The 27,975-nt window shown below is 42.7% G+C and overlaps 1 long non-coding RNA gene and 1 other non-coding gene across 2 annotated transcripts; both read right to left on the reverse strand.

The window, feature by feature from the left end:
• Nucleotides 1-3,609: 3,609 nt before the first annotated feature.
• Nucleotides 3,610-27,738, reverse strand: LOC104605016 (uncharacterized). The gene is made up of 2 exons (XR_016085244.1): nt 27,265-27,738; nt 3,610-4,507 (listed from the first exon to the last, which is right to left on the reverse strand). It is a non-coding gene; the product is annotated as an uncharacterized LOC104605016 (long non-coding RNA).
• Nucleotides 12,809-12,915, reverse strand: LOC148800741 (small nucleolar RNA R71). The gene has a single exon (XR_016071090.1). It is a non-coding gene; the product is annotated as a small nucleolar RNA R71 (small nucleolar RNA).
• Nucleotides 27,739-27,975: the final 237 nt, after the last annotated feature.

Raw genomic sequence — 27,975 nt, forward strand, 5'->3', positions numbered from 1 at the left:
AGAGAGAGGCTTTAGGTAATTATGGGGAAGGAAAGCATCTCATTGGTTGTTTAATAAATGACATGGAATAAAAAATAAAAAATAAAAAAAAAGTAGACAATTTCTAGACTGTTGTATTTTAGTATATACTAGCAAGGGACTGTGCGATGCACAGGTTTTGTTAAAGCAGTTTCAAGCAATAGAGCTAAAGGTGCAAGTTAGGTATACCTAATTCAAGCTTAACTCGATTCAATCAAAGATTTTGTACAAGTTGGGTTTGAGTTTTTTAACTTTAAGATGAGTTTGAGCAAAAAAGTCTTGGGCCTAAATTAAACTCAAATTGGGCTTAGGTTGAGGCCTCGGGTACTGATCTGATGCAATTTAAGTTTTCCCAACATTTTATGATATATATTATCAACTTAATTATTCTATATGGAAATTGAGCTACAAAGCTCAATATGCCCAAGCCCAAGCCTAGCCCGAGTAGGGATGGCAATAGAGTGGGTTCAGAGAGGGTTTTGCAAATTCTAGACTTTACCTACCTAACGGGTTGAATTTTGAGAATCCAAATCCTCCCCACATGAAAATGCAAAACCCTCCCCGTATTCAAGGATAGGGGTGGGTTAGATTTAAAACCCACATCTAATTTCCTATTACTTTTTGTTATATAAAAGCAATAAATAAGTAAAATACCATAAATAAACAACAAAATTTGCAATGATTTGATTAAGATGTAAAAGAACACATAAACCATCAACTATCCTTTACATCTAATTCGATATATTATTAAATTCAACACCTAGTACATAAAGTTTATATGCTTTCCAACAATATGCAGGTTGAGGGGATCGATTTTAGCCTAATACCGTACCCTACCCGTAATGTATGAGTTGTATAACCCCGAAATCCATCCTTTAAAAAAAAAAAAAAAAATCCACTCCATTGAGATGAGTAGGGGTCACAGCGTAGGGTAAAAATTTACATCCCTAAGCCCAAGATGCTTAGTTAAGGTTGAGTTGGGCCTAAGTTAGTAAACTCAGGCCTAACCTTGAATTGGACCAAGCTTGAGCTTGAGGTTTGAGACTTAGAATTGGATTTTCCCTCAACCTGACCCAACCCACTCAAGTTGTACCTAACAGGGACCCATGCAACGGACAAGCTTTGTTAAGCTAAAGTTAAACAATAAAAGCACATAAGAGTAGACAATTGTTTTATATTTTAATCTTTTAAATAATTACAATTACTTGTGTTTTATATACTACTTTTAATTTTTTTTACAATACAAAAATAACAATAATTAATTTCAGCTAGGTTGCTCATTAAACCGGTGAAACCGACCAACATAACCCAACTCGACTTGAGTTGGTCAGTTTTCTAGTATTTCTAGTGGGTTTCGATTCAGAAATTTCCCAACCTAAACAATTTCGGTTTGGCCATTTGTAGATCAACAAAAACCAAACCGACTCGAATTGACTTCTATTTGAATTCGATCGTTGATAATATTTGAATAATCTGAATTTTGATTCGAATATGTCAAATCTCAAATTCAAACTCGGATTTTCTAATATCGTTTACACTCCTACTATTTTGCATGTAATGTTTATAGAATCTATCAAGGGTTCGTTTAATTGGTTTACAGTCGGAACCAAAATCGAAATGAGAATCAGCTGGAATGATATCTCATTCCCAAGGGAGGAGGGATTGGGGGGAATGTCGTCGTTCTACCGGTTTCAATCCATTAAGCCCCCCTTGGCATGGTTGAAATAACAACAATGTGGTGTGGATCTCATTCCCAAGGGAGGAGGGATTGGGGGAATGTCGTCGTTCTACTGGTTTCAATCCATTAAGCCCCCCTTGGCATGGTTGAAATAACAACAATGTGGTGTGGATACTTTGTCAAACAAAAATTTGAATAAAACATCTCAATAATTTTTTATAAAATTATACAAAGGCGATTGTATCCGTTATTGCTAAATTCAATTTATGCTATATAGTGTGGACTGAACCAAGTGACATGACCGATGCCTTCAAAAGAATGTTCTTTAGGCTTGGTTTGAAGGAGTACAAAGGCAAATATACATAGAGTGCAAAAACTAACTTATATTTTGTTTATATTTATACTTTATATATTTGGAAGGAGTGTAAATACCGATCCAATGCATTGTTGCATCCTGGTTCATACTTACATGCGTTTGGAGACGTCGTAAAAACACCCAAGATCGATGTAAAATTGCAAATATGTCCGGATTTACATCAATCTTGCGATGAAATCGATTTTTTCGAAGTAAAACTTTACGCCCTTCCTTCATCGAGGGAAATAAGCAAGGAGTTTACCTCATCCACCACCAGCACGATGCAGTCGACCATCGTGCTCGGGGCTTTTGTTTCTCGATTCCTTGTTGGCAGTCGACCTCCGGTGGTGACGATTCTTCTCTGTTCGCATCCACCACCCGTCGTTGTTCGCATCTACCACCACCAGTCGACCATCGAGGGAAATAGGTGAAAAATAACTTCGGTGTTCGTAGTTCGCAGTTCGCAGTTCGCTGTTCGCAATCGACCTCTGGTGGTGACGATTCTTTGCTGTTCGCATCCACCACCTGTCGCTGTTCGCTTCCACCACCACCAGTCGACCATCGAGGGAAATAGGTGAAAAACAACTTCGGTGTTCATAGTTCACAGTTCGATGCTTGCAGTCGACCTCCGGTGGTGATGATTCTTTGCTGTTAGATCCAACTACGTGCGCACTCTCTCTCTCTTTCTCTTTCATTTTGAGTGGAGGAGGGTTTCGATTTTCTTGATTTGAAGTCTGAACTGCTCTCTGCACTCCCTTTCTCCTTCTTCTCCGCGATAGCAAAAGTACAAAACCCATCTCCACTACTTCTGCCAGCATCTTTTTTGCACAACAAAACCCAGCTCCCTGCCTCCCTTTTCCGGATTTTCGAGAGACGTCACCAGCACTTTTGAGTGTACGATAAGTGTTCCGACAGACCAACACTTTTGAAGGGAACGGTAATTTTTTGTAGAAAAATGAGATATTAATTTGCATTCGTATAAAATATTCAAACATTTACAAATTAATACCCTTGTTTTGCGCCAACAGTTGCCAAAGAAAAAAAGTATAAATTAAAGGTAAAATTCGGTTCACAATTGCATGTTCCTGAGCCGGAGATGTGAGATTTTGCAGAGTGTATTTTTGTATTTACACTCCTTCAAACGCAGCCTTATGATTTGGGATCTGCTCCTCTTACACCAGCCTAACAGCCACATCGGAACATATATTAAAAGCTTCTCTCATAATAACAACATACAACTACGGGAAATATTCCCAATGTATGGGTGGTACATGCTGTGAAGTCGGTGTGGAGCGCTAACTGTGTGAGGATCTCATTCTTTATACTGTGGCAGTGGATCAGAACCAAACCATCCCACTATTTTAAAAACGAGCCAGATTACGACCAAACCCTTAAAATGGATTGACAACCACGTCTACTGAGATGCATACGCTGGTTGTGTATTTCATTACTATTATTATTATTATTATTATTATTATTATTATTATTATTATTATTATTATTATTATTATTATTATTATTATTATTATTATTATTATTATTTTATGATAAAGCAGAGTAATGCTAAAACACCACTAGCATTAGCAAATTAAGGAAAATAAACCAAACATAGCCATTACGCATGCAGTAATACAAGATGACGAGAAAATGAAGCTCTACCTACGCATGTAATTAACCCACCAACATCAAGCCTTTTGATCCAGTTCACTAGCTATAAATAGCTAGCTTAGCTACTTCGCCTCTCCTACCACTACCAGCTTTCCTTCTTTGCCTTCCTTAGCTTCCTTTGCTTCCTTCCTTTCTTTGGCCTTCTTGATTTCCTTAAGATCAAATGCAGAAATCGGAAAAGATTTGGACAGACCCGTGGTTGTCTTGAAGGTGATCTTCCCGGAGGCTGGATCGTCGATGTATATCTCGTTCACGGTGACCCAGATCATGAGCTCCTTGGACTTCACACCACTCAACTTCTTGATCCTGCGTGGCTCCACGTAGGCTGTGATCTCCGGCGCATAGGAGGCTAGTCTCCCCGTCGTCTCGAACCTGTACTCACTCTTCTTTTTCTGTTTCAGCCACACGAAGCCAGTTTCCCTCAGGTACCCGCATTCTTCTAAATCCGGTACGATGATCAGACCGTCGGGCATTTCTACTTGTCTGAGCAACTCCTTGAATTTCGTCTGACAAACTTCATCCCCATAGTGGACCTCAGCTTTGCTTCTGATATCTTCTGTCACCAGAGACATCTCCTCTATGCCAATTCTCTCTCTCTCTCTCACTGATCCTTTTACTCCTTTGGAGATGAGGATTCAGGAGAAAATGTATGGTTCATATAGAGGGGGACTTAAAACTTTGCTATTGTTTTTTAATAGAATTACACATTTGCCATCCGTATAACTGAATTTAATAACCGTGAAAGCTGTATACATAGCCTCAATTTCCTTAAAATAATTCGTCCTCGTCTGCAACACAAGTCCCCATCAGAAATAAACACGTTAGTTGCAATAAAGTTGAAACCTCCTGAAATTGTCATGTGGATGAATGAGAGAAACCTGTGAGAAGGGAGAGAGGACACATGGACCCATGCAGAGCTCCTACGTGGACAGGCACACCCCATCTCGTCATCACACATACAGAACAATATGTTTATTTCAACCTTCAAGTGGGTATACCGCACATAATGTTCAATATGATAGGCGGGAGTCTGATCCATGTGATAGGGGTCGTTCACGGTTCATCTAAATTGACCGTTGGGTTAGGTAAGGGCAAGACCGTAGTTTCTAGGGGAAGAAGGGGCATATTGATGGGGGCCGTGTCCCGTGTGTGAGATGTATCAGTATCCAGATCCGCTCTGTTTCGACTAATTGGAAAGCTATAGGTGTGGATGATATGGTTGGTTGGTTGGTTGGACCGTCAAAACCAAAATTAATGATGGGCATATTGTCAAACGTGTAATCAATCGGACACGGGGTCTGCTGCGAATGCGTGTCAATCGGATTATTCAACCAATCACACGTAAGCCGGTTCATAGTTCATACACAGTTGGGTATACATCATAGCAGATCCAGATCCGGACTAAATCAATTTTTGGCCATACCAATGTGGTTGGGGAGGTTGACGCCAGTAAAAGGGGAAGACGTGAGGTTTAGATTTGAAAATTAAGGCAATATTGAAAACGGTTAGCTATTCAATTCATTTACATTTTACACCTTGCCCCAACGTACTTGGGTAAAAAGGTGATGCCTATTCGGGGGGGAGCCGGTGTGAATTCGATGCATGAGTAAGGATTGGCTCTCCTCACGTCGTACACCAATTACGATACATCCTAAACAAGTATTGGGAGCATCTCTCCATGGGGATGCGATCTGAAAAAAACTGTCCCAACATTTCTTTTAACGTGATTTGTGATGAGGGATGATTTGACCATGGACACGACTAGTTGATTGGACATTGATAAGACACTTCTTACCACCTCAACAAGACAGGTCACCTTGGGTATCTTGGGCACCTTAGCCAAGACCGAGGATCGAGTAACTCGTTATGACTCGACTTGTCGAGGAAACACGTATCAAACTTTTAGAAGCAAGCCAACTGTCTCCAAGTTCTTTGGGATCATGCCACACGTCTATAGACTTTATCCTCATCTTGCTCGGATCAGACGGCTTCGATAAGCCTTATATCACGAAGCCCACCTCCTAGTGGGGAACGGACTCCTACCAGCACAGACCGAGGATCTCAGAGGTGTTTCATGAGACCTACGACAACTCACCTATATAAAGGCATCTACCCCAGTGATACAAGGTACGCACAATTCATTGCTCACTAGCCTACTTGTAATCAAGTTTTCAACTTGCACACAGAGTACTGACTTAAGCATCAGAATGACCACTCCGAATAAGCCACCCTGGGTCCTCTGAAGCCTTTTTCCTTGCAGTTCGACCAACTAAGCAACCGACATCCGAGCTGCCCTCTAGCTAGGAGCATCCATATCGTGCACCATCAATTGGCGTCGTATGTGGGAACCACAACAAAAAGCTAAATTCTCACTTTTAAATTACTTACTTTTTCTGCAATATTTCATTAATAGCATCATCTAGAAACACCAACAAGAGTATTGACATGATTGTCACTAAGGGGCAAGACCAACAAGCATTTAACCTAGAGATCCCTTCTGTGACCATCGGATAGTTCACCATTCCCCTCACCATCCCAGGGACATCGACAATTCAGAGCCAGACATTTGTCACCCATTCAATCAACGCGCCCCCTACCTCATGTGAGTGCCACCCTCCCAATTGTAGCACCCTCTGTGGTTCTTGTTGGGGTAGAAGCACGACAGTTCCATGAGCTCATGCAAAGTGTCCAGGTCATGCAGCTCCAGATGTAGTAGATCCGCCAATTCTAACAGTACCAGCAGTACTACTATTACCAGCATCAGTTTCCACCGCTTCACCAGAACCAACACCAAGGACGTTGGTCACCACCTCAAGGACCGGTGCCATCTCGGATCCCTACTCCTCCACAGAACCGGATTCCACCCCGGGATCCCACCCTAGATCAACGTACATCACCACCCCATCAATTTGTGGACCAAAGAAACCACCCGTAGCATAGAAAGGTTGTGGACCAAGGCCCAAAGGTTTTAAGACCCGGAGATCCTTTCTACTAGTACCGGAGATCCTTTCTGCACCGAGGCCCAAAGGTTTTAAGACCCCAGCCTTGGAGACCTACAACGGAAAGACCGACCACAACGACCACATTGATAGCTTCCAGTTCCTGATGCTGCTCACGAGAGCTGATGAAGTTAGTTTGTGTATGGCCTTCTCAAGAACTCTAGAGGAAGAATCAAGGTTATGGTACTAGACTCAAGCTCCAGGTTCGATCAGGAGCTGGAAAGAGTTCGTGGACCTTTTCATGGTGCACTTCACTACTAGCAAGAAGTACCCGAAATCAGTTATTAGCCTCCTGAACTTGATGCAAAAGGAGAATGAGTCGTTGAGAAACTATATTAGATAGTTTAACTCAGAAAGGCTACAGATACCTAACATCAACCCAACTGTACAGCTGGCTGCAGCCAAGAGAGGAGTACGCCATCCTGATCTTCGTTGGCACCTCGGGTTGAACTCCGCGAGCACAATGGAGGCATTCCTCGAGGAAGCCGATAAGTTCATCAAGGAGGAAGAGGCTCTGAGGTCTCGGCTAGAGCTGCACCAGGCTGGGAAGAGGAAGAGAGCAGAAGAGGAGAGCAACAACAACAAGCATCAGCGAAAGAGTAAGTCGCCAAAATGAAGAAGGTCACCGCGCAACAGGCGAAGCAAGTCATCAAGGAAGAGCCAGTCGCCACCTCGGGGTTCTAGGTCAGTTCATCGATCTAGGACCCTTCCCATTCAAAGATCCAACTACACCACCTTGAATGTCAAGAGGGGCAAAGTTCTAATGTCGATCAAAGACACTGACTACATCAAGTAGCCGCCCAGGATGAGAGGAGACCCTGCCTCCAGGAACTCAAACCAGTATTGCCACTTCCACCGATACATCGGGCATGACACAGAGAGCTACCACAACCTAAAGGATGAGATCGAGAAGATAATTCACCGGGGCTATCTGAAGAAGTTCATCTAGTATGAAGACAGAGAAGCGGAACACCAACCTATTGATCATCAAACAGACACGCCAGAATCAAGTAGGTAGAATGATTGCGATTAGCAGCCGCCACAAGAATACAAACCGATCCATGGGGTGATCAACATGATCACTGGTGGATCCATTATAGCGGATTGCAACATGGCAGTGGGGAAAGAATCAGCTTGGGAGCTCGCACATGAAGACGAGAACCCATCAAAGTGCCCTCGAGTAGAGGAGGTGATCTACTTCACAAAGGATGACGTTCGTGGGATCTAGTATTGGCACGACGACACCCTCATTGTCAAGATGGTAATCAATTACTTTGAGGTAAAGCCAATCCTTGTAGACTCAAGCAGTTGTATGGATATCATCTTCCTAGAAGCCTTTGGCAAGCTGAAGTTGGAGCAGAAGGATCTTCAGCCAGTAGACACACCCCTGGTCGGGTTTAGTGGAGACGTGGTGAAGCCCCTCGGTAGAATCATGATTCCAATTGCAATAGGGACCAGGCCCAGCACAATCAAGTTTAAGCACATGTTCCTGGTGGTTGCCACCCTGTCCCCGTATAACGCCATTCTAGGTCGGCCCATCCTGCATGCACTACATGCGGTGGTGTCGACCTACTATTTGTTGATGAAGTTCCCGATAAACTATAGAGTAGCGGTAGTACAGGGCGACTAGTTGGAGTTGTGGAAGTGCTACATGGCTGCACTAAAGGGATAGGCCAAGTTGGCGGACGACGTTGAGTTGGAACCACCCCCCGAGCAAACCAAGGAGAGAGCTGCACCAATGGAGGATGATAACTCTATATTTCGATGCCTTAAGGGCATCACTTCAAGGGTATTTTTTGCCTTAGAATAGTCAAAGTATGCACTTTTCCCAGTCAAATTCAATGTTGTGACCTCTGAGGGTCTCTGTGCAAATTCTGTGGAAAACTAGGAAAGTTACATGGCTGAAAATGCAATTTTTGGGAAGCTGGTGTGAAGTCCAGCTGAGAGAGGGGGTATTTTTGTGAAAAATTGAGAACAGGAGAATGCCTCCTATCTGCTAAATTCAGTTTGGCGCCCCACCTACTGTATTAGCATGCTCCCCTATCCTTAGCAAACCCTAATGATGATGCGCAATCCGGTCGGTTCTAGCTGCCGGCCACCTTGCCTTTGACAGAGCCGAAGATGCCTGAAACAAGGAAGGAATTGGAGATTTCCGGGGAGGAACCCGGTTGGAACACTCCGAAGCTCAAGTCAGTGCTCTAGAGAAGACAAGGGAAAATGAGAGATTTCAAGACCAGAAAGCACAAAATATCACATACCTCATTCTTTGGGAGATGGGGGCCTTTTATAATCACCCTGTACACTCACTCCCATACCTCTGCCAGATCGGGCATCATCACCTCCACCAGACGCCAGTTCGGGTGTCATAACCTCTGCCAGTTGCCAGTTCGGGTGTCATAGCCTCTGCCAGTTGCTAGTTCGGGTGTCATAACCGCCACTATCCTTGTCAGGGCCGTCTCTGCTACGTCTGAGATGGCGGTGGTAGGTGGCCGTTAGAGGGTGGTTGTCATGTGTCAGACCTCTAATCAGTCAGGCGCGCCGCCTCCGTGTACGGGCTTCCTGGGTGTCAGGTACGGTTGTTCAGTCAAGCGACTTGGAGATGAAGTGGTGTGCAAGGTGAAGTCTTGAGTTCAGATAGAAGTGTGGCCCAAACCGCCCCAGGGTGGGTTAGCTCGGGTTCTTCCTTGGGGAGCTCGGGTAAGGCTCAGGACCTCCAAGGGAGAGCTCGGATTCTTCCTTGGGGAGCTCGGGTCGCTGGTTCCTTTCTTGGGGGAGCTCGGGACTCCCTTTCTCGGAGCTCGGGTTGTGGGCCCGCTGCCGTGCCGAGCTGGCGCTTCTGCCAGGTTACTCTCGGTTGCTTCCACGTGTCGCGTGGCCAAGGGGTCGGGCCAAATCTTCCTCCATCACCTAGGATGCCTTTTAACCCATTCTTTTCATCCTTAGCAAACCCTAGCTGCCCCTAGCTGTTTAATCTCCACCCTCCACTTCTTCTAGTCTCCACCACTAATTCTAGGGCACTCTTTTTGTAGCTTTTAAACCCTAGAGCGCCACCTAACTACTAATCCTCACCATTCATCCCCTAACCACTAGATCTCAACCCTCCATTCCATCTTCTATCTCAGCCACCCACTCTTCTAATCTCCACCTTTCAACCCTAGGGCACCCATAACTTTTCTAAAACCTAGTTGTTGCCCTCTTCATTCTCTCTAATCCCAATCATATCCACCCTTCTCTATAAAAGGAACCTAAGAGCTCTTGAGGAAGGGTTGGATTTTGTCCCCAGGTAAGGCGGAAGGCTAATCTTGAGAAGTTCAAGGGTAGAGGAAGAGGAGGACGCCCAGGCAAGATGAGGGGTTCCTACTTGCAGTTTGCCAACACCACTATTGCCACCTCTGGAATTAGATCTCAACCACTTTTACTTTATTTTAGTTTTAATTTATGTTCTTTCAATTCGAGTTTCGTTATTTCCATTCCACAATTTATTTTCATTCTATTTGATCTTCGTTTTCTTTTTTGCAAATTTGCAATTCGGCCAGGTAAGACGGAAGGCCTAGATCGAGAAGTTCGAGGGTCGAAGAAGAGATCCGGAGACTGCTACCTCTGATCGGATTGCAGATTTTTATTTCGTTTATTTTGTTTATTTATTTCTGTATTTATTTATGATTTTGCACATTTAACTTTTAGTACTGTTCAAATTCTATATTTTCCTCAGTTTAATTAATTAATTTTTATAATTTTGTACTTCCCTCTTATGTTCTCTTGTCTGAATTTGAGTATGTATTAATTTTTCCCTCGCTTCCTTATGGATACGACTCGTTCTCATCATTTTACTGCATTTGTAATTGTTTGAGAATCAGAAAAAAAATTAATAAATATTAGACTGGTGTTTCGAAGTTGTTAACGACACACTTCCGAACACACCAAATTTTTGGCACCATTGTCGGGGAAGCACAGAGAAGTTTAATTCTTGTTTCTCTTTGATTTTGTAGGACGTAATAGCGAAAGGTGGGGTACTGGAGTGTTGCGGGACTACGGGAGAAAAGAGAAGAGGAGAAATTGGATTGCATTTCAGGTGTAGTCATCCCATTTTGTTTTTTATTTTTTTTATTTTTATTTTCAGACTCTTTTTTGGTAGAATAGTGATTTTTGAATTTTTAATTAATTTTTTTTCTAGATCCGATTTATTTTTTTAGTATTATTTTTCTTCCATTTTGTTTCTAGATTTATTTTTCTTTATTTTAATTTCTGGTTTGAATTTCTGCGTCTTTAGGTTTGTGTTTTTCTTTTATTTAAAATAAATAAAAAAATAGAAAAAAATTCGTTTATTTTATTTTATTTTATATAGTGTCGCATACTTTTCTTTTGTTTATTTTATTTTCGATTTAATTTTTAGAATAGCAATTTTCTTCTTAGAATTTATTTTGCTAGTTGTTAATCTTTTTAGCATAATTATTTCTTTTACTTTCTATTTGTTATAATTATTTGTTGCCTTATTTAATTCTCTTTTTTAGTTATTTAATTAAACAATTAATCGTAAATAGGAAATTGTTAAAATTTTTGAATTTCAGTTTAAATTTTGAATTTGAATTTAAATTTAAATTCTAATTCGAATCTAGATTTGAATTAGAATTTGAATTTCAAAATTGGAATTATAAATTTAAAATTTTGAATTTCAAAATATATATATATATATATAAATCAAAAAATCAAAAAAAAAGTAATTAATTTTTTAAAAGTATTGCATTTGTATCCCAACATTTATGGTTTCATATTCTAGGGCATGCATCATATAGGTTTATGTAATTGTTGAAATTATTTTGTTAGTTGTGAATGTGTTAGGTTTTCTTCTTATTATTTTAATTGTTTCTTTTGCTTAATTAGTTTATTTTATTCTTTTATGTTATATTTCTGAATTGTATTTTAGAAGTAATTGTTCATGCATTGTAATTAGTTGCATTTGCTTTGTTTATTTTGTTTTTCCGTTAATCCATTTAAGGGCATCCAACTTAAATAACATAAGGTGGGGATTTCATCACCCTTCCTTGGTCCAAAAATCACCACCCTTCACGTGTGGTTTACTCTAACCCTAATTTAAAATTTGGATAGCAAGATCATTTAGGGAAGTCTCACATTTGGTTCAAAGGTGTGCTGAATTTTAGGAAAGCTTGTAATTACTTTCCATAACTGGCGGTTTGTGTCTAAGGAAAGAGGTTAAACGGTTAAGCCTAAGCGGGTTTTGTGGTTACTTAATTAGATCCTTGCGAGAGCAAGGGGAGCCCCCCACATCCCCTACCTCTTACCTGGCTAACCAAAGGAAGTGGTGTAATTCCAAGTGAACCTAAGAGGATTCACATTGGTTGAACCACTAGCTTAGGAAACCCTAGGTCAACCCTAGGTTGTGTGGTTGATTTGCTTACATTTTTTTAAAATTAAAACTTCAAATTTGAATTTAAATTTTAGGAATTTAAATTTCAAAATCTGAATTTAAATTTAAATTTCAAAATTTTAAATCTCAATTTTTTTTAAAAAAAGAAAGAAAATAAAAAAAAATTAATTAAAAAATAAAACATAAATAAAAAGGGGGAGAAAGTTTCAAAATTTGAGTTTAAATTTTAGAATTTAAATTTAAAAATCCTAATTTGAAATTAAATTCAAATTTAAACAAGAAGAAAAGGGACTTCTGAGTTGTATGTTGGAAAGGAGATCTCTAAGGAGAGAAACTATGGAACCCATAACCAACACCGCAACCAAATGTCCGGAATCAATGATGCCCAACCTAGAAAGTTGAAGGAATACTTCACTCCAACCCAATACAACCCTTCATCTTGCATTCAGTTACTAGATACTTAGGCCTTATAGTATGAGATTAAGTCAAGCACAATCCAGATGCTCCCATCTTTCTATGGGAGTCCAAGTGAGGACCTATACAAGCACATAGACGAGTTTTTGGAAATTTGTTCCACTATAAGGATCCAATACTTCAATGATGATGCCTTTAGATTGGTTAGGGACTATAGGAGACCCATTAGAACTTGGGTAGAAATGCAACAAGAATTCCTTAGAAAGTTCTATCCTATAGGCCGAACCAATACCATGAGAAGAGCCATCACTAGATTCACCAAAACACCGGGTGAACAAATTTATGAGGCTTGGGAGAGGATGAAGAAGTTAATGAGAAAATGCCTACACCATGGCCTGTCCCAGTAGCAAATTGTCCAGGCCTTCTATGAAGGTCTGATAGATCAATACAGGAAAATGGTAGATGCATCTTGTGGGGAGCATTTATGAGCAAGAGCGAGGATGAAGCATATGCTCTTTTCGAGACCTTGAGTGAGAATTCCATTAACAATGCATCCTTGTATTCCTACGAAAGATTGGTGGGACCCTCAAAGAGGGTAGGGCTCTATGAGGTCAGGAATAATATAGAGCCTAAGGCAAAAATGGACTTGAATGCCATTTCTAGAAAGTTGGATAGGGTAGGTCTTCTAGCCCAGAAGCTTGACCAGTTTTTCACCTTTAACCAGCAATCAAGCCCATCTACATCCTATCCTGAAGTGTGTTCCATTTGTGCCAGCCCAGCCCACCATGTTGATGATTGTCCTATGGAAGCTCAGTTTCCACCCTTTATCCAAGAACAAGTTCAGGCAGCCCAGAGTTTCTCAAGGCCCAATAATGATCCATATTCCAATACTTACAACCTTGGGTGGAGAAATCACCCTAACTTTTCTTGGAGGACACATCAACCCAATCTACAGTCCCAACAATATCAGCATCCGTCCAACTCCATGGCCCAATAGTTTTAGAGGCCATCAATACAAAGCCAGTTCCAACAAGTGTACCCTAGGAATCAACCGACCCAACCGTATCAGGGTTATCCACAACCTCCACAATCCCGTTCAGTAAACAATTAATTCATGCAGCTTCAGCAGCTGATCCTAAATCAACAATAATCCATTGCTAGGCTAGAAAGCCAAATAGGACAGCTAGCCGAAGCTAATGCAAGGAGATAAGTGGGGCAATTGCCGAGTCAACCGGTTGCAAACCCTAGGAATCAGCCATCTGGTTTTCCTCAACAAATTCAACCACCTCCTAAGAATCCCCAATTTGAAAATGCTAAAGTTGTTACAACTTTAAGGAGTGTGAGAATTTTGGAAGACCCGTATGAGAAGAAGAAAAGTGAAGAAGAAGAAAAGGAACCGGAAAACCCTAAGTTGGGGGGGAAGAAGAAGAAAGAGAAAACGTAGAAGAAGAGAGAAGAGCCTAAAGTGAAACATCCTATGGTCCCCTTTCCAACTGCACTCACAGCCGGGCCGTTGCGAAAAAAGAAAGAGATTCACAATGAGGAGATCAAGGAACTCTTCAAACAATTACACATTAACATCCCTCTCCTCGATGCAATCCAACATGTCCCGCCCTATGCCAAGTTCTGGAAAGAGTTGTGTACTCAAATGATGGAGCCACGATCGGCCCCACAAAAAATGATGCTCTCGGCAAATGTTAGTGAAGCTCTCCTAAAGTAACTTCCCCAAAAAATGAAAGACACTGGTGCTCCTCTCATAAGCTGTGTCATCTCTGGAATCACCTTTGATCGAGCCCTATTGGATCTTGGGGCCAATATAAATCTACTTTCATCCATTTATGACAAGTTTAGGATCAGTGAGTTAAAACCTACCCCGGTAATTCTACAACTCGTTGATTGGTCAGTCAAGACTCCTCGAAGTGTTATTGAGGACGTCATTGTCAGGGTAGAGGGTTGTCACTTCCTAGTGGATTTTATCGTCCTAGACATGACCCCAACCGAGGAACTGAACCATTTCTTGATAATCTTAAGATGTTTGTTTCTAGCAACGACTAATACAAATTGTAAATCAGGGGAAATGGACATTTCATTAGGGGAGCAGAAAGTCCGGTTAAACATTTTTAGTGCCTCTAAGTATCCAAACCTAGGGGAAAATGAGTGCAAGGTGGATATAGTGGATGATCTTTTAGATGCCCTACCTATCCCTTAGCTAGCCCAATCTAAACCCTGTCTGTTGGAAGATGAAAGTGAGTCGGAGAGTTTAGATGAAGAAAGTGCGTGAATGTGTCCAGCTAAAGACGTTAAACTTAGCACTGGTTGGGAGGCAACCCAAGATAATTTTCAATTACTTTTAGGATTAGAGTTTTTATTTTCTTGATTCGAGACAAGGTGGAAGACCTTGAACCACTCAAGAAAACCCTATTGATTGTTTCCTTTGGCCCAAGTCCTCTTTGCATCAATCTAGTCATGCCATTGGGGACAATGGCATTTAAGTTGGAGGGTGAGGAAAGAGAAAAAGAAAAATTGAAAAAAATGAAATTGAGAAGCTAATCCTTTGAATATGTAGAATTAAAATTTCATTGGAAATTTTAAAATTCCTTTCCATTAAAAGAGATTCCCAAACATAAAAAGTTAAGGAAACTGATAAAAGAATATTGAATTTTGTAGAAATTGGTAGCAAGTGATAGGAGTCAAAATTGGTCTTATTTGAATATTGTCGAAACCGTTTAGAAATTGGAAAATACTCCCAAGTTTGCCCCTATAAACATAAGAAGAAAAAGATTAAAAAATTAGACAAAAATTCTTCAAATTGTTAGAATTAGTGGACTACCTTGAACAATGTTTACAAAAAAAAAAAGAAAAAAAAAGAGAGAGAGAGAGAATAAAAGGTCAATGGACACCCTAGACTTAGTAACCAGCTCTCTTCACCTAAGTCAAGTGTCAAGATTCGTGTCTAATGGAAAAGGGAATGCCAAAGACACTCACTTAACACTTAGTAACCGGGTCTCTTCACCTAAAGCAAGTGTTGAGATTCGTGTCAAATAGTGGAAGGTAGCAATAAAAATAAGTGTGCATATCAAATTAATGGGTAGTAATCCACTATAAAAAATGATAAGAATACGGTTTTACCCCTAAAGCCCAATATTGATCTATAGAGAGTTTGAGAATGCTGGAATCAGGATGCTTGACTAATTCTGTAAGGGATGATCTTTAGATGGGAAGGATCTCTATGCTTAGTGTAATTTTAAGGCTGCATTTCTAAGGGACTAACAATGGTTAAGTTGGGGGGTGTGATAACTCAGTATTTTAATGCCTTAAAGGCATCATTTCAAGGGTATTTTTGGCCTTAGAATAGTCAAAGTATGCCCTTTTCCCAGTAAAATTCAATGTAATGACCTCTGAGAGTCTCTGTTCAAATTCTGTGGAAAATTAGGGAAGTTATATGGCCAAAATGCAATTTTTGGAAAGTTGGTGTGAAGTCCAGCTGAGAGAGGGGGTGTTTTTGTGAAAAACTAAGAATAGGAGAGTGCCTCCTATCTGCTAAACCCAGTTTGGCACCCCTCCTACTGTATTAGCATGCTCCCCTCTCCTTAGGAAACTTTAGGACACCTTTTAACCCATTCTTTTCATCCTTAGCAAACCTGAGCTACCCCTAACTGTTTAATCTCCACCCTCCACTTCTTCTAATCTCCACCACTCATTCTAGGGCACTCTTTTTGTAGCTTTTAAACCCTAGGGCACCACCTAACTACTAATCCTCACCATTCATCCCCTAACCACTAGATCTCAACCCTCCATTCAATCTTCTATCTCAGCGACCCACTCGTCTAATCTCCACCCTTCAACCCTAGGGTGCCCATAACTTTGCTAAAACCCAGCTGCCGCCCCCTTCTTTGTCTCTAATCCCAATGGTATCCACCCTTCTCTATAAAAAGGAACCAAGAGCTCCTGAGAAAGGGTTGGATTTTGCCCCCAGGTAAGATGGAAGGCTGATCTTGAGAAGTTCAAGGGTAGAGGAAGAGGAGGACGCCTAGGCAACAGGAGGGGTTCCTACTTGCAGTTCGCCTACACCACTATTGCCACCTCTAGAATCGGATCCCAACCACTTTTACTTTATTTTAGTTTTAATTTATGTTCTTTCAATTCCAATTTCATTATTTCCTTTCTACAATTTATTTTCATTTTGTTTAATCTTTGTTTTCTTTTCTGCAGATCTGCAATTCGGCCAGGTAAGACGGAAGGCCTAACTCGAGAAGTTTGAGGGTCAAAGGAGAGATCCGGAGACTGCTACCTCTGATCGGATTACAGATTTTTATTTCATTTATTTCGTTTATTTCTTTCTGTATGTATTTATGTTTCTACACATTTAACTTTCAGTACTGTTTCAATTCTATATTTTCCTCACTTTAATTAATTAATTTTTATAATTCCGCATTTCCCTCTTGTGTTCTCTTGTCCGGATTTGAGCATGTATTAATTTTTCCCTTGCTTCCCTGTGGATACGACTCGTTCTCACCATTTTACTGCATTTGTAATTGTTTGAGAATCGAAAAAAAAATTATAAATATTAAACTGGTGTTCTGAAGTGGTTAACGACACGCTTCTGGACACACCAGTGGAGACGGTCTAGGTCCCAGTCTCAGATGTTGAGCCCACGAAGACTCCAGATTGGTGCTCGCCTAAACGAACCACTTCAGTCGCAACTAGTAAGCTTCTTATTAAGTAACTTCGATGTTTTTTCTTAGTCAGCAGTAGAAATGCCAGTTAGACGAAGAAAAAGGAACCTCGCCCCAGAGCAGTGGAGAGTAGTAGACGAGGAGGTCAAGAAGCTCCTCACAGCAGACTTCATTTAGGTGGTCCAGTGTCCGAGATGGGTGGCTAACCCAATCTTCGCGAAGAAAGCCAATGGAAAATGGCGCATGTATGTTGATTACGCTGACCTCAACCGAACTTGCAGGACAACTTTCCACTTCCAAGGATAGATCGCTTGGTAGACGTGACCTCGGGGTATGAGTTGCTGAGCTTCATGGATGCTTACTCTGGCTACATCTAGATTAGGATGGATCTAGCTGACTAGGATAAAACATCTTTTGTAACCGAACTAGGGCTATATTGTTATAAAGTAATGCCCTTCGAACTAAAAAATGTTGGAGCAACCTTCCAGCGCCTTGTAAACAAAGTATTTGAGACTTTAATAGGCAATAAAGTTGAGTGTTATGTAGATGACATGGTCATGAAGACCCAATTTTCTTCTTCCTTAATTAATGATCTATACATTGTTTTCCAAATTTTAAGAAAATTTAACATGAAGGTCAACCCTAACAAATGCGTATTCAGGGTCAAGGGAAAATTCCTCAGGTATATTGTGAACCAGCGTGGCATCGAGGCCAACCCGAAAAAGATAAAGGCCATTTAGATATGAGACCACCCCAAAACATAAAGGAAGTACAAAAGCTAACTGGCTAAATTGTCGCCCTGAACCGGTTTATGTCTAAATCGGTTAGTCAGTGCCTACCCATCTTTAAGGCTATCAAAAAGAGCGAGGATTTTGAATGGTCTGAGGAGTGCTAGCTCACATTTGACGAGCTCAAAAAATATCTAAGTACCCCACTGGTTTTAACCCAACCTAAACCTGGACACGAGCCTAAACTATACATCTTCGCAAGCGACGAGGTGGTTAGCTTGGTACTAATTCGAGAAGTAGATTAGGTCCAAAGGACCGTCTACTATATAAGTAAAGTTTTATAGGCAACTGAGACAAGATACCCTGACATCAAGAAACTGGCCTATGCACTGGTCATCGTAGATCGGAAGCTACGCCCCTACTTCCAAGCTCACACCATCGTCGTCCTCATTGACAGATCATTGAGGCATGTTCTTTAGAAGCCCAAGGTCTTTGGCAGACTAACGAAGTGGGCCATCGAGCTGAGTGAGTACAACATTTGGTTCGAGCCACGCCTAACCATTAAAGCTCAAGTCCTGGTGGATTTCGTCGTGGAATGCACATTCAACATGCCGACCCCTAAAGTGGTTGAGCCAACCAGCATGTCGGAGGCATTAACCAGTGTGGCACCGGTTCCGGTTAGGGAAGCCCCGACTTGAGACGAGGAGCCCTGGATCCTCAACGTCGATAGCTCGTCTAATCAGTGAGGAAGCAAAGTCGAACACATACTGTTCTAGCCGAGCGAAGTGAAGCTAGAGTATGCTCTCCGGTTCATATTTGAGGCATCGAACAATAAAGTGGAGTATGAGGTGCTGATAGTCGGGCTGAAGTTGGTGAAAACGGTTGGAGCAAAGCACGTCATAGTATGCAGTAACTTCTAGCTAGTTATGAACCAAGTGAATGGTGAGTACGAGGATCGAGAACCAACCGTGATGGCCTACTTAGCCAAAGTGAGGAAACTCCTGCCCGACTTCTACTCCTGGTTTATCCAGCAAGTACCGAGACTAGAGAACACTGAGGCCAATGCACTTTCGAGGTTGGCTAGCACAATTGACAACACAATGAGGACGGTGTACATTGAATACTTGCCTCGACCCAGCATCATTAGGGGCAGAAGAGGTCACTCCTATGTTGCAAGCAAAACCAAGCTAGGTAGCCCTGCATGTTGATTATATGCTCCACGAGACCCTACCAACAGAGTGTAACGCAGCTCGGAGGGTAGAGCATCAATCAGCCGGTACATTATCATCGACGGGTGGTTGTATATGAGATCCTTTACGCTCCCCTACCTGTGCTGCTTACGGCCTTCGGAAGCAAGCTGGGTGCTACACGAGATCCATGAAGGTCTCTATGGAGGACACCTGGGGGGTAGGGTGCTTTCCCAAAAAGCATTAAGGTAAGGATACTACTGGCCTACAATGAAAGCAGATGCACTCGAGCTCGTCTGGAAGTGTGACAACTGCCAGAGGCACGCCAACATCTTTCACCAGTCTGTCGTTGACCTGATGTATCTGACCAGCCCGGAGCCTTTCGCCCAAAGGGGGATAGACATTCTTGGTCCATTCCCACCTGCAACCAGATAGAGAAGATTCCTAGTCATGGAAGTTGACTACTTTAGGAAGTGGGTGGAGGCTGAGCCCTTGGTGACAATCATAGCCTGGAATGTACAGAAATTCTTTTGGAGGAACATAGTATGCTGATTTGGACTACCCAAGGTGTTGATCTCAGACAACGGGAAGCAATTCGAAGACATTAAGTTCTAGAACTGGTGCATTGAGATGGGGATCCAACAAAACTTCACGTCAGTGGCACATCCCCAAGTGAACGGATAGGCCGAGGTGACGAAAGGGTGATTCTTTATGAACTGAAAGCTCGCCTAGCGCGAGCTAAGGGTTTGTGGGTCGACGAGCTGCCCAACGTCCTATGGGCCTATAGGACCACCATCAAAACCGTGATGGGTGAGACACCGTTCAACCTGACCTACGGTATAGAGGTCGTTATCCCAGCCAAGATTGAAGTACTGACCTTGCGGCTAGAGGCGTACGACGAGGAGGCAAATGAAGATGAGCTGCAGACAAACCTCAACCTGATCGAAGAGGTAAATGACCTGGCCTACATCCAGACTACGGCCTACCAACAACGGGTAGCTTGGTACTACAATACTCGAGTCAAGTGATGCCAGTTTCGAGTTGGTGACCTTGTGCTCCGGAAGGTGATGGTACCTGAGCCCGGCATGTGTATGCTTAGACCGAACTGGGAAGGTCCGTACAAGGTAAGATGAGTTTTCGGTGAAGGGATGTACAAGCTCAAGACATTGGAAGGGAGGCAGGTGCCCTGTGCTTGGAACATCGACAACCTGAGAAGGTACTATCTGTGAGCTCGGGAGTACTACCTATGAGCTCAGGAGCCAAGCATCCGCAAAAATTTTCTAAGTCCAAATGACCACCTGCTTAGGCGATCTGGTCAAGCTGCACGTCGGCTAAATTATACAATGAATAGTGGACTATGAGTTGCTCCCAAAGCCTAAGGGCCACGGTGCCAAGCCAATAGCGACCTCGGCACCAAAGATGAATAAGACCCAGTCGCTTTCTAAGCATATGGGCAGCATAGGGAAACTTAACTTATGCCTCACCGGTGCACAGGCAGGTCGAGTACGTACCCTACAATGTCTGTTCACCTCGGCTTATAGTAACTTTGGGTCATTCCTTATTGTGCTTAGTTCGAAGCTCGGCATCTCGAGGTAACCTACACTTAGAAATTTTTTTATCATTGATTCATTTTACATGAAGTGACAAAAAGAGCATTTCATTCCTTTCAAAAGATGGTTCGTACACTTAGCAAAAAAAGGGGGAAAGAAAAAAAGAGAAAAGATCCTACTGAACTGAGCACGGAGGCTCGACATACATCATATTTACAAGGGGGGTCTAAAGAAAAGAGACAGAAAGTTAGTCTTCATGGGGCTCCTCGCCCCTCACCTTCGATGTTCTTAGGATCCTTGGCCAACTCAACCTCCATAACATTGTCTGCAGCAGTAACCTCATTGGTCTCCACGACCTTGTCGATTACAGCATCTAGTCTCTTCTCTATGGCTCCCTCGTTGAGACTGTCATCACTTTCCTCCTCGTAGTTCAGGTCTTGGTCAGCTTCCAAGACCATTTTAGTGGTGACTCCAACTATGGTGAGTGGTTTGAGGTTGAGCTTGGGGAAATTGTGCCTGGCTAACCAACGGCAAACCTTGAAGCCCTTTCGAAACGCATCTGAGCTGACCTCCTCCCTCATTTGTTGATACTCCAATGAGGCTTTATAGGTAGTGACAACGGTGACCCTAGCGTCCTTAATGCCCTGGGTAAGAGCGGCCTCATGCTTAGTAGCAGTAGCCTTCAGCTCCTCGGCTTCCTTCATCAATTGTTCATTCAGCCCCCTCTTTGCCAGCACTTCAGCCTCTAGCTTATAAATGACATGAACGACCTTCATCAATCGACTCTAGACTTCTGTAAGCCCTCCCTCAGCCTGTTCGACCCTAACTTCGGTGGCTAGTGCCCTTTCCAGGTGTTGCTCAAACTGCTGTGTAAGGGAATGAATCAATAAGTTCACTTACAAAAGGAAGTAAATTTTCTAAGTATGAAAGATGGAACGAGCAAAAGCAAAGCATCGAGATTGAGGACATACCACCATGCAGTGATTCACAGCCTTGGCCCCGAGTTGAGCGATAGGCAACCTGACAAACTTAGAGACCTCCTCGGGGAAGACTGCATCCTTACTCTTCAAGAGGCTATACCGGGTATTCATGATGCTTGGGACCATCTCGGGGCCATCACTAGAAGAACTAGCCCCGAGAGTAGTAATCTAAGGCATGAATGCTCAGATTGCCTCGGGTTGGTGAGGTGGAGAATCCTTTCCTTGGTTCTCCTCAACCAAGTTGATAACTAGAGGGTCCTCGGTCAAGGCAGGGGCCGCGGGCTCGATTGTAGGCACCCGAGAAGTATCACCTGGGTCGTCTTACTCTTCTTCCTCTTCTTCATGCCCGAGAAGAGGTTGGTTATCGAGACACCCGTCACAATGCCTGTGAAAAGCTAGCACCGAGTCAGCTGAAGTGATAAGAGAAAAGATAACATAAAAAGTAAAGTGTGTGTGTGCCGAGTTGGCGACCTACCTGGAGGACTCAACCTGGCTGCGACAAGCTTGTCCTCGGCCAGATAGTCTCCCAACTCTAGACCGAGATCTACTAAGGTTAGCATCTTCTTTTTCATCTTCCTAATCAAGCAATCTTTAGGGTCACTGATGGCAGTTCTCCATTGAGTTTAGAAGGGCCAACCCCATTCAACGATCACAGTAAAGTACCTAGTCTTCCAGGCCGGCAACTTGGATGGGTATTTATGAAGCAACATGTATCCAGGTCAGTAAGCGATGTAATAGCTAAACTTGTTGACCCCTTTGGGGCCGACAAGGTTCTTCTTGATCGAGCAGAGCGAGGTGAAGGTATCTATATCTAAGGGGAGGTTTGCGGTCATGGAACAAAGAAATGGTACCAACCACAGTGCGAACTGAGTTCGGGTGAAGCTGATCTATGGTGCCACCCAAGAAGTTTAGGACTTCGACAATAAAGGGGTGAAGTGGAAACTAGAGCCCGGCAATCAACTACTCCTCGAAGACAGCAATCTCGTCATCATCGTGCTCCCATGAAAAGTTTTCTAAAGGAAGACTATAACCATAGTGGTTGGGAAACTTATAGTGGGCAGTTAAGGCCCTAATCTGTTCAAATGTTAAGATCGAAGGACCGAAGCAATCCGGCCCCCAAGAAGGATGAGCGTGGCGAGAGGACAAAGCCTTTTTACCAGAAGCTTTTCACTCCTAAACTGAGGTGTCCTCATCAGTCGGGCTAGACTCCGAGCTGTGGGCGAACATGGCCATCTCAGTCGGGCCAGATTCTATGTCTTGGACCGAGATGCCCACCTCGGCCTGACCAAACTCACTTCTCATGTCAAGCAAGCTACCTGTGCTACTAGACATACTTAATTAAAGGCAAGAAACAAACTCGAGGCAAGGCAAGGGAAGGTGACTTACCTAAGACTGAAGAAGAGAGGAGTGACCTCGAAAATAAGATAGATACCACCGACCTAGAAGCTAGTGCGCGACCTCCAAAATGCAAGAATCTAAAATAAGACAAGGCGAATGGGACCCCAAGGCCCCTATTTATTGCCATAGTAGTCGATCTTGGATGGCTCAGATCAATACGATCCGATGACTCTCATAAAAACCGTGCTGCATGGCTTTCGAGGCTGAAATCGGTAGAATGTGTGTTTTCACATCCGTAGAGTTTGTAACTCATGTGATGTTCGCGCATCCCCGATACTCGACCTGGTTTTACGATTGAGCCAATTGGGTTATCTAAAGGGATGAGAGATCCATCATATGGATGGCCGAACCCTACAGGTAGGTTGGGCGAAATTTCAAAAATTTCTCTCTCTCTCATATGGGAATCACATTCCCTATTTTAGAAAACTGCATTTTCAAGGATCAATCTTGAACCCTAAACTAGACCAGATCTAAAACCAAAAGGTAGGATAGGGAAATACCTGATACAAAGTAATAGTAACTCCCAATGAAGGTGTTCACGCCCAAGGAGATCACCAAAGACTGCTCCCATTGAAGATGACACAGCGTAGGGTGGAGCAGAATCAGCAGGGTGGTTCTTTAGCAAGAACCTGATTCTTCACTAAGAATCTGATGGAGGGCGAGTGAGCACAACTTCATATCAGTTTTTCTTCCAAAAACTGATATCAAGAACCTTTCTTGATCGCTTCTATAGGTGGAGATCGAACTGGCAATGGTGGCAGCAACAGGAGAAGACAAGAGCAGAAGATGGCGTCAGTCCAACTGCAGCTGTCTTCTCTCTTGTATCAGTAATCTGATGGATTAATTGGGGTTTGCCCTCCTCTTCTATTTATAGCCTTAAAGAGAGGTTCTCCTAATCCCATTAGGAGTTTCCTAATCCAAATCTTGTATTTGGATCTGAACTCTCTTTAAGATATAAGGATAATCCCTTATCTTATCTACAGATAAAGATCAGCCCTCCTAATCTAATTAGGAGTTTCCTAATCCAAATCTCTATTTAGATCTGGACTCTCTGAGTGGATAGGGACAATCCCTTATCCTATCTGCTGATCTAAATCCCAAAACCACCCCTCTTTAATTAATCATATTAAACCAGTTCGAATTGGGCTTAAGGCCCATTAAGTCCATGTGCTCACTTTTCCTCCAAACTGCTGCCCAGTTGGGTATCCTTGTATGGCGTGGGATCCAAACATTGATCTACACATCAACCACATGGGTTCAACCCAGCCTCTGTTACAAGGCCTAGCTGAATTCACTGTAGGAGACAGTGAACCCCTACGTCCATCACCAAGGGCTCTTAATGGGCCCAACATTTACACTAAATGGTCCCTTGGTCAAGCCACGTTATAAAAACCCAAGGACTGTGGGTAAATGCAAGATTAGCCCATCAGGTATTACCCTCAATGGTCTTACACTTAACCTCTCAGGACATAATGATCAAACAATGCCCGACAAGAGAGGACCTCTCCCTTGGCTGCAAGGTTCAGTCCTGCACTCTCTACTCACATGGATCCCGGGAATTAAAACCTTTTGAAAACATTTTGAAACCATAATATATATATATATATATATGTGTGTGTGTATATATATATAAATATATTTTGCAAAACAAATTTCAATGATTGAAATCGACTGCCGGTAGTTTTGGTTTCCATCAGAGAGAGTGCATCCTCGATCATTCCCTTTGTCCGTCAAAGGGGTTGATCCTGTCACTATGATCACCCACTCAAATGTATTCTCGGACTGTCCCAACATACCCAGGTTTTGACCCGCTCTAAGGATCTCACTGATTGGCATATCTAAGACAGCCCAATCCAACACCTAGTGAAGTATCATAATCGAGTATAGGGGTCAGGTGTAACATTCTAGTTTTGCCCATCTATCTCCAAGGTCCAGGGCAATACTGGAATTCTGGTCCAATTCAGGGTTTCAAGAAAACCCACATTGCATGTACCTCAAGTCTCACCCTGGCAGCTGAGACAAGCCACCCCAACCAACTTGGCGGCACATTAGTGTCAGCTTTGGCAGGATAAATCTCCCCAGATCTATCCAATGACTGTGAAGATTCTAAACTAACACGAGTCTCATATATGTCCAATTTAAGGGTATTACACAGAAACACACCATAATAACATGAATCAAATATGTACTTTATTCATTTACATTAAATGTCATAAGGTACATCATTCTGATTGGAGCTAAGGGCATACACTGTCTAACATTATCATGGTCTGACCTCTAGACTAGACCGGACTGAGCCAAATCCACCTAAGCTCATTATGAACTCCCCGCACCAAGTCAAGACCCTTGGCACGGGGAGTGGGGGGCAATTGATGGGGGTTATTTGGCCGGACCTACTAATAAGCAGACACATGGACGCGAGCAGCTGACTGGACATTGATAAGGTATTTCTTGCCACCTCAATAGGATAGGTCACCTTGGGCACCTTGGCCAAGACCAAGGATCGAGTAGCTCGTTATGACACAACTTGCTGAGGTGACACGTAGCAGACTTCTAGAAGCAAGCCAGCTGTCTCTGAGCTGTTCTAGATCATGCCACACGTCTATAGGCCTTATCCTCATCCCGCCCGAATTGGACGGCTTCGGTAAGCCTTATCAGCTATCACGAAGCCCACCTCCTACTGCGAAATGGACTCTTAACAGCATGGACCGAGGATCTCAGAGGTGTTTCGTGAGACCTATAGCATGTAACCTATATAAAGGTATCTACCTCAGTGACACAAGGTACGCGCAATTCATTACTCACTTTCCTACTTATAATCAAGCTTTTATCTCGTACACATAGAGTATTGACTTAAGCATTGAAGCGACCACATTGGGTAAGCCACCTCGGGTCCTCTGAGCCCTGTGTCCTTGTAATTCGACTGACCAACTAAGCAACTGACGTCCGAGCTGCCCTCCAGCTAGGAGCATCTATATCGCACACCATCAATTTGTATATGCACATCTATCACCATTTGATTAGGACCCACCATGCGATATGTTAATGCAAATTGATAATGTTCAATTTACGCTAATCCCTTCTAGCTTGACAACTTGAATGAAATTGAAGAGATCGGTATGTCAGCTCTACAAAGTAAGCATACATGAGAGAGTCTGGGGGGTGAGGGAAATGCGATGGTCAAGTTAGTATTGAGCTAAGAGAGCGAGAGTTAATGTGAGCGTGAGAGTGAGAGTTAATGTGAGTGTACCATTGGATGGAAAAAGATTACCCTTATATAGATTTGAGGGTCTGGTCAAAGAGCGCTCGACGTATTCGGAGGTAATGGGCCTCAACCATTGATTCTTGGGGGATACTCCTAAATAGTCACCACGTTCACTCTTCTCTGGTTCCCCAAGAAGCGAGAGGAACCAGGGTAATCGTTGCCAGGTGGGCGACGTGTCTCCAAACATTTCGGGGATACTAAGTGACCTGAATGGATCAAGGAAGATATAGCACGTAGGTTGGTCTCCAAGGTCGGATAGCTCATTAAGTTATTGGTTGTTTGTGTCGAATTTTTAGCTTGAGGCTGTTGCGAGCTACCTCAATAGGATTTGTTGCGAATGTTGGGAAAATCCCCGCTCCCCCCTGGCTATTCATTTCCAAGGCCAAATGAATGGGGTTACCACCCATCAGAGTAAGATAACTGGGAGTGATGGGTCTCTCAAAATTGCATTTAGTAAAATATTTTGAGATTAATAGCGACTCTATGCCATCCATCCAAGATAAGACTATTCTAGGTAAGTAGAGAGAGAGAGAGAGAGGGAAGGTGTTAGGCACCCCTCTCTCTTGTTAGTGTGAATCCCAGATTCCTCTCTTCGCTTAAACTGGATCCAAGAATTAGGTTCTCTAGCAACTTGAAGGAGCATAGTTGTTTCTTTCTTCCCTTCCAGACCAATTCCCTTTTGGATGTAGGGGCTTGAGCAAAAGGGTGAGGAATCCCTCACCCCTTTTCTATCAAAGCCCCCACCTTCGGACTCAATAGACTGGTATGAAGAGTAAAGAGACATGCTAGCTCCTCGGTCACCAGAGAACACTCCAATTGCAGAATTAAATCAACGATAAACAGACAAACAAATAGAAGATAAACAAATAAATAGGCAAACAAATGGAAGACAAAAGCACGTTAGCGAACTGCTAAATCTACCCCGAGCAAGGGAAAAAGGAGAATGAGGTATTGGATTTTACCTCCTGTGACCTTAAGATTGATGATATTGTAGGATTCGTAGGCAGAGGTTCAGGATGTAACTGGGTTTTCGGTGATGCCGAAACCCTAACTCGAGTTCTTGTAACCTTAAGAATGAAGATGCTGCAAAGTTCGCGTGTAGAGATTCAGTGTGTTGATGCTAAAACCCTAAGTCGAAATGGTAGAAGGGCAGCACTGGGGGGCTGAGGAAGATGCGCTCGACGATAATCAGTAGAAGTGCCCGATAGAAGCAGACCAATCGTCTCTCCCTTTTTCCACTCTCTCAGCTCTTTCTCTTTATCGTTTTTCTCTTTGACGCTCTTAGCTCTCTCTCTCTATTATTTTTCTCTTTGGTGCTCTCAGCTCTTGAAGGAGCTTCTCCCTCTTCTCCTTTCTTTCGAAGAACCCTCTCAAAAGGTTCTCTCACACTCATTTAAGTCGGGGGTTTTCATATACTCTCAAGCTACTCTTCCCTACCAGTGTTCTCCCCTATTTTCTTGGAATAAGTGCCTCTTATTTATAGGGAGAGAGGGAAGGGTGGCTTTGCTAAAATCCTAGAGAATGGGTAACTTTGTAATTTTGGTAAGGAGGGTAATTTGGTAATTTGAGGGCTTTTGGGGTTTCCTAACAATTTGGGGCAAAAAAGGGTAATTGGTAATTTTGAGGGGGATCGTTGATTTAGGGGTCGGAAGGGGTAGATTAGGAAGGATAAT

Source organism: Nelumbo nucifera, chromosome 4 (assembly GCF_055504915.1).
Source record: "Nelumbo nucifera cultivar China Antique chromosome 4, China Antique-T2T, whole genome shotgun sequence".
NCBI classification, from domain to species: domain Eukaryota; kingdom Viridiplantae; phylum Streptophyta; class Magnoliopsida; order Proteales; family Nelumbonaceae; genus Nelumbo; species Nelumbo nucifera.